Below are 7,723 nucleotides of genomic sequence, written 5' to 3' on the forward strand. Positions count from 1 at the left end.
GTGATATCCATGAATTTGCAAAGCAATCATCATATGGTAATGGTTTTATTGCTAATCAGTATTAACTGCTTATTATATAAATCTTACATACTCAATAGATAATATAATTCCCTACAAGTCTTTTTTTTAACTTTTATTTAATGAATATAAATTTCCAAAGTACAGCTTATGGAGTACAATGGCTTTCCCCCCATACCTTCCCTCCCACCCACAACCCTCCCCTTTCCCGCTCCCTCTCCCTTTCCATTCACATCAAGATTCATTTTCAATTCTCTTTATATACAGAAGATCAGTGTAGCATATATTAAGTAAAGATTTCAACAGTTTGCACCCACATAGAAACACAAAGGGAAAAATACTGTTTGAGTACTAGTTATAGCATTACTTCACATTGAACAACAAATTAAGGACAGAGATCCTACATGAGAAGTAAGTGCACAGTGACTCCTGTTGTTGACTTAACAAATTGACACTCTGGTTTATGGTGTCAGTAATCACCCTAGGCTCTAGTCATGAGTTGCCAAGGCTATGGAAGCCTTTTGAGTTCACCGACTCTGATCATATTTAGGCAAGGTCATAGTCAGAATGGAAGTATGGAAGTTCTCTCCTCCCTTCAGAGAAAGGGAGCTGCCAGAGCTGCCGGAGCTGCCAGAGCCGTGGGAGCCACAGAGTCTGCACACCAGCGCTGGAAGGGGAGGAGGAAAATTGAATAAGCTCAATCTGCCTCAGTAAAACTTGAGCAAACATCAATCTCTGAAGTTAAGACTTTGGCGGACCTGCGTGGAGAGTGTGGGAGCCCACAGTTCGGGACACCAGTGGCAGACTCAACACACCAGCACTGAAACACGAGGTGAGCCGAACCTCAATAGCCCGAGACAATGGCAGGCAAGCAGAAAGAGGAGACTAGAGGGAAAAACCCCGTGGGTAAAAGTTCACCAGGCTAACTAGAAGAGAGAGAGAGAGAGAGAGAGAAAAGTGACCAATAGGCAATGAGTTTCTCTCTCTCTGCTCACCTCTCATAGGTGAGCAAGACAAAGAGCAGGTGCCATCTTGGAAATACATCATAAGCAGGGCAACCTCAGGTGTGCACCAGCCTTGAGCCTAGCAGAAAAACCTAACTTGGGGTGTGTGTGTGTGTGAATTAACAGGAGATTAGGACCTAGGGAATGTGTGGTGCTACTGAACTGAGACTGTGAAAAAAGAGACGGTGGGGGAGAGAACTCACGGAATTCACATGAGTACTCTCCAGAGATGCTACAATTCGGTAACCCTGGCAACCCAGTGGGAGACTGCAGGAGAATTTGAGCCCACACTGAGGGCAGGACAGATTCACTGTGTGGTCCTTGAAAGAGCTTCCAATCTCTGGCTCCTATGGGTATATCATTTGCCAGCTAACTATCTCCAATTCTTTTCAGCTGTGCAGAATTACTTCCCTTTTGAATCAAAAAAAATAAAGAAAGAAAGAGAGAGAGAGAGAGAGATTTACCATGCCTCAACTGGGAGTGTCACCTTTAGCACACCCTTAACCCTGAGGAACCAAACAGAGCTCTCAGGCCACACCCATCTCATGCCTCTAAGGCTCCATCAAAAACAGACAGTCCACTTAATCTAGAGTCATAGTATAACAAGAAAAAACACCACAGTGAATAAACCAGGTATCTACAATATGCCAAACAACAAACGCAAAAACCGAGGTAATAAGAACAAGGAAGACAATATGATGCCCCCAAATGAAAAAGACACCCCAATTCAAGATTATGAAGATGATGAGATAGAAGAAATGCAAGAAATAGATCTCAAAAAATTGATAAGAACATTAAGAAGTTCTCAAAAATAAATTCTTGAACTACAGAAATCCTTAATGGACAAGATAGAAAATCTCTCTCATGAAAATGAAATATTAAGGAGGAATCAAAATGAAATGGAACAACTACGAGAACATGAAACTGTGATAGTGACAAGAAATCATAATGAAATGAAGAATTCAATTGATCAAATGACAAATACGTTAGAGAGCCTTAAAAACAGAATGGGTGAAGCAGAAGAGAGAATATCAGACTTAGAAGATAGAGAACAGGAAAGGATACAGTCAAGCCAAAGAAAAGAAGAGGAAATTAGAAATCTAAAAAAATATTGTGGGGAAACTGCAGGATACTATTAAAAAAACCAACATTCGGGTACTAGGAGTTCCTGAAGGCATGGAGAGGGAGAAAGGATTAGAAGGCCTTTTTAGTGAGATAATAGCAGAAAATTTCGCAGGTTTGGAGAAGGACAGAGACATCCTAGGACAGGAAGCTCATAGAACCCCTAATAAACATGACCAAAAGAGATCCTCATCATGACACATTGTAATTAAACTCATCACAGTGAAACAGAAAGAAAAGATCCTAAAATGTGCAAGAGAGAAATGTAAGATTACTTTCAGAGGATCTCCACTTAGACTCATAGCAGACTTCTCATCAGAAACCCTACAAGCTAGAAGGGAATGGCGAGATATAGCCCAGGTACTAAGAGAGAAAAACTGCCAGCCCAGAATATTATATCCTGCAAAGCTATCATTTGTGAATGAAGGTGAAATAAAGACTTTTCATAACAAACAGAAATTGAAAGAATTTGTCGCCACTCGTCCAGTCCTGCAAAAGATGCTTAAAGATGTGTTACACACAGAAACACAGAAACACGGTCATCAATATGAAAGAAGGTAAATGAAGGAAACCTCACAGCAAAAGATCACAAGGAATTCAAAGCATATATTAGAACTTATCTTTGGCAAATGGCAGGGCAAAGCTACTACTTATCAATAGTCACATTGAACGTTAATGGCCTGAACTGTCCAGTTAAAAGACACCAATTGGCTGATTGGCTTAAGGAACAAAACCCATCTATTTGCTGCTTACAAGAAACACATCTTTCCAACAAAGATCCATACAGACTGAAAGTGAAAGGCTGGAAAAAGATATACCATGCCAACAGAAATGAAAAAAGAGCGGGCGTAGCCATCTTAATATCAGACAACATAAACTTTACCACAAAAACTGTTAAGAGAGACAAAGAGGGGCACTATATAATGATTAAGGGATCAATTCAACAGGAAGATATAACAATTATCAATGTATATGCACCTAATTACAGGGCACCGGTTTATTTAAAAGATTTGTTAAGGGACTTAAAGGGAGACTTAGACCCCAATACAGTAGTACTGGGGGACTTCAATACCCCACTCTCAGAAATAGACAGATCAACAGGACAGAAGATCAACAAGGAGACAGTAGATTTAAATGACACTATAGCCCACATGGATCTAACAGATATCTACAGAACTTTTCATCCTACATATAAAGCATTTACATTCTTCTTAGCAGTACATGGAACCTCCTCTAGGATTGACCACATACTAGGCCATAAAGCAAGTCTCAGCAAATTCAAAAGAATTAGAATCATACCATGCAGCTTCTCAGACCATAAAGGAATGAAGTTGGAAATTAGCAACTCAGGAATCCCTAGAGCATATGCAAACACATGGAGATTGAACAACATGCTCCTGAATGAACAATGGGTAATAGAAGAAATTAAAAGAGAAATCAAAAATGTTCTGGAAGTAAATGAGGATAACAACACAACATACCAAAACTTATGGGATACAGCAAAAGCAGTGTTAAGAGGAAACTTTATATCAATAGGTGCCTACATCAAGAAATTGGAAAGGCACCAAATAAATGAGCTTTCAGCACACCTCAAGGACCTAGAAAAACTGCAGCAAACCAAATCCAAATCTAGTAGGAGAAGAGAAATAATTAAAATTAGAGAAGAAATCAACAGGATTGAATCCAAAAAAAAATTACAAAAAATCAGCCAAACGAGGAGCTGGTTTTTTGAAAAAATAAACAAAATTGACACCCCATTGGCCCAACTAACTAAAAAAAGAAGAGAGAAGACCCAAATCAATAAAATTAGAGATGAAAAAGGAAATGTAACAGACACCACAGAAATCAAAAGAATCATCAGAAATTACTACAAGGACTTGTATGCCAGCAAACAGGGAAACCTATCAGAAATGGATAGATTCCTGGACACATGCAAGCTACCTAAATTGAACCAGGAAGACATCGAAAACCTAAACAGACCCATAACTGAGACAGAAATTGAAACAGTAATAAAGGCCCTCCCAACAAAGAAAAGCCCAGGACCAGACGGATTCACTGCTGAATTCTACCAGACATTTAAAGAAGAACTAACTCCAATTCTTCTCAAACTATTCAGAACAATCGAAAAAGAGGGAATCCTCCCAAATTCTTTCTATGTTTGTTTCTTTTTTACTTATTTATTTATTTTTTGTAACTTTGTGGGCTGGTGTCAGTGCTTTGTGGTGCCAATCTCCGCCCCTTGGGGGCTGGTTTCCTTGTTCCTATGTTCGCCCTTACATGTCTGTGCCTGGGGTTCGTTGGACAGCCACTCTTTTTTACTGCACCTCCTGCATGAGGAGTGTCAAGTAGCTCCAGACCACCTTTGGACTCTGCCCCTGCTGCTTCCTCCTTTGGAGCAGAGGCCAGCCTCCTTTTAGCCCGAATGTAAACAAACAAGATGGCTGCACTCTGCCCGCTGCAGCTCTGATTGTGGGTTGGGCAGCTCCTAAGGATCCTGGTGTTTTTGATTCCTCACTTCTTCCCCTGGATCCTGCCCTCTTTCTGTGGGTGCTATTCAATTTTTTTTTTCTGCTAACTTGAGTAGACTGGTGTCAGGGCTTTGAGCTGCCCTCTCTCACTGCCTGCCCCTGCGCAAGGAGTGTCATGTCACTCCACTGCCCCTTTGAGCTCCGCCTCCGAAGGTTAGTGCAGAGACAGAGGCAGTTCTCCTTTAAGCCCGAATGTAAACAAACAAGATGGATGCTTCCCGCCCACTCCAGCTCCGATTTGGGGGAGGGTTCCTGGATTGTTTAGTCCCTCAATTAGACCCCCTGAATCGTGCACTCTTTCCACAGGTGCTACTCACTCTGTTCCATTTTCTATTTCCTCCCCCACTCAGTCGTGTGTGTCTCAGTGTCCGTCCCAGGGTGGGTTGGGGGAGGGGCGGTGGCAGCTGTTACAGCAGTGCTGGGCGAGCACCCTGTCTCACCTCTGCTTCCAGCGCTGGTGTGTACACACTCCTGCTGGTGTCCAGCTCTTCAGGCGTCCGCGTCCTCCTCGAAGGTCCACCCTGTCTCCCCCATTTCGAAGAGCTTCCCTTTCCCTGAAACTACAAATTCTCACCCCTCTTTGAACCTTACCTTCCTGGACCATCGGTGTGCTCCCTCCCCATTCCGCCATCTTGGAACGGGTTCCTCGTAATGGTGAACTTTTAACATTGTAACTATGTTTAATAAGACTTGAAAAGAATGATCATAACTATTGATGATGTAAGGATTTTTTAAAGCATGGGAGAATATTCCACAATATTTTCAGTGATAAAATCTCACCATGTGTTGATTCTGATGAAAACACATATATGATGTAAAATAGAGTGTTTATTATTTTTCTCTTGCTGATTGAAAGCAGTATTTTGCAGTACCCTACTGAATTGAAAAGTTCATATACGGAATTTCTGGTATAGAAACTGAAAATAACAGAGATCTGGGACCATTCTGAAGATGGGAAGCTAACACACAAATTTCTGGTATGCAGAATTATACTTTCTGAAGATGTGAGACTTACTGTATTTGATTGCTTTTCAGGCATGCATGTGTTTCCTCTCCACTATTAAGATGAACACACTTTCTGCTTATGTAGCTATTAATAACTGTATTCTCTGCCAAGCTGGCATTGGAATCTTATCCAACAACTTCCTCTTCTTCCACATCTTCACACACCCACAGTATCACAAGCCAAAGATCACTGACCTGATCTGCTGTCGCCTGGCCCTTGTCCACATAATGATGCTTCTCACTGTGCTGTTTTGGAGGTCTCCAGATCTGTTTGAGTCCCTCAATTTTTTCAATGACTTCAAGTGTAAGACTTTGTTCTACCTAATCAGGGTGATGAGGAGCCTCTCCATCTGCACCACCTGCCTCCTGAGCATCATCCAGGCCATCACCATCAGCTCCAGCACCTCCTGGTTGGCACAGTTGAAACATAAATCCACACATTTCATCTTCTTTTTATCATTACTATGGTTTCTCTGTTTGTGTTCCAGTACTAGCACGATCTTCTACACTGTGGCAAATTCCAATGTGACTCAGACCAATGTAATGGTCATCACTAAATACTGTTCATTTTTCCCCATAAGTCATAGCATCAGAGGTTTGGTGTTCACACTAATAACATCCAGAGACATCTTCCTTATAGGAGTCATGCTGCTCTCAAGTGTGTACATGGTGATCCTCCTACTCAGGCATCAGAGGAGGTCCCAGTACCTTCACAGCACCAGCCTCTCCCCAAGATTCTCCCCAGAGAAGAGAGCCACCCAGACCATCCTGCTGCTGGTGAGTTTCTTTGTGGTCATGCACTGTGTGGACTTCATCCTCTCATCCTCTTCAATTGTACTGTGGTCATATGACTCAGTTATCTTGGGTATACATGATGTTGTGGTCAGTGCCTATGCCACTGTCAGTCCACTGGTGCTTATCAGTTCTAATAAAAGGGTAATTATTTTTTTCAAAATATACCACAGAAAAGCTTTGAATTTTAACAAATTGAGTATAAACTTGGTGGTCTTTGTGTGAGCATGTAACATAGAAAATGCTTCTTCAGTTCCCATATCATAGTTCTGGCTTTGAATAACACCTGTACTTCTGGCTGGATTTGAAGGTCACCTGTGCTTCTGGTTCTGATTTGTGTAAATGCATATCCTGAATGGCAGCAGGTGCTGGCTTAAGTACATAGGTTGCTGCCACCCACATAGGAGAAACTTATAAAGATCTAGAATCCTGGATTTAGCCTTTTCTACCCTGCTGTTGCCAGCCTTTGGAGAGAAAACCAGATAAGTGATCTCTCTCTCTCTCTCTCTCTCTCTCTCTCTCTCTTTCTCCTTTCTCTCACCTTACATCTTTCAAATACAGGAAAAATTAATATATGAAATATAATTTTACAATGATTGTCTTATAATAGTTGTTTCACACATGATGAAAATTATTCTAATGGGATAAGTTCCTGTGATTAAATTAATCTCTATGGAATTATACTTTTATATCTAAATACTTTGAAATCTATATTGCTGAGTAGTACATTTTCTTTCATTTAACAAGCAACATGATTTAGTATCCCCATATGTTTACCCATTACTTGTCCTTTCATTTTGATTTCAGACTTTCACCCAGGAAATCTTTTATTTCTTCTTAAAGTAATTACTGTAGATGTACTCACTGAAAATCAAATATTTCATAATTCTTATTTTGAAAACAATCACTGTTATAAAAGAAAAGGAGATAAGCATTCAATCATAGCTTGGACAGCAATTTTGCCAGCAATGGTATTTTGTATTTCTCTCTTTTTTATTTTTAATAAAGGGTATGGAGATTTTGCCATCATCATTTTGAAATTGCAGTCTTTTCATTGATGCATTCTTAAATTTTACTTCTCCTCACTTTTACTAAGTCTGATTCTGATTTCTGTTTGAATTTTGTTTCCATTTTAAACTTCTTACTATAATGAAATGATTCATGCAGTGTCTTACACCTGACATACTGTTAGATATTTATAAATTTTTACTGAATTACTATCTTCATAATTTTATAAATTCTTTAAATCCAATG

At 40.3% G+C, this 7,723-nt stretch overlaps 1 pseudogene; it reads left to right on the forward strand.

Moving 5' to 3' along the window:
• Positions 1 to 5,713: 5,713 nt before the first annotated feature.
• LOC138847052 (vomeronasal type-1 receptor 90-like) lies at positions 5,714 to 6,660 on the forward strand (annotated as a pseudogene).
• Positions 6,661 to 7,723: the final 1,063 nt, after the last annotated feature.

Source organism: Oryctolagus cuniculus, chromosome 19 (genome assembly GCF_964237555.1).
Source record: "Oryctolagus cuniculus chromosome 19, mOryCun1.1, whole genome shotgun sequence".
NCBI lineage: Eukaryota > Metazoa > Chordata > Mammalia > Lagomorpha > Leporidae > Oryctolagus > Oryctolagus cuniculus.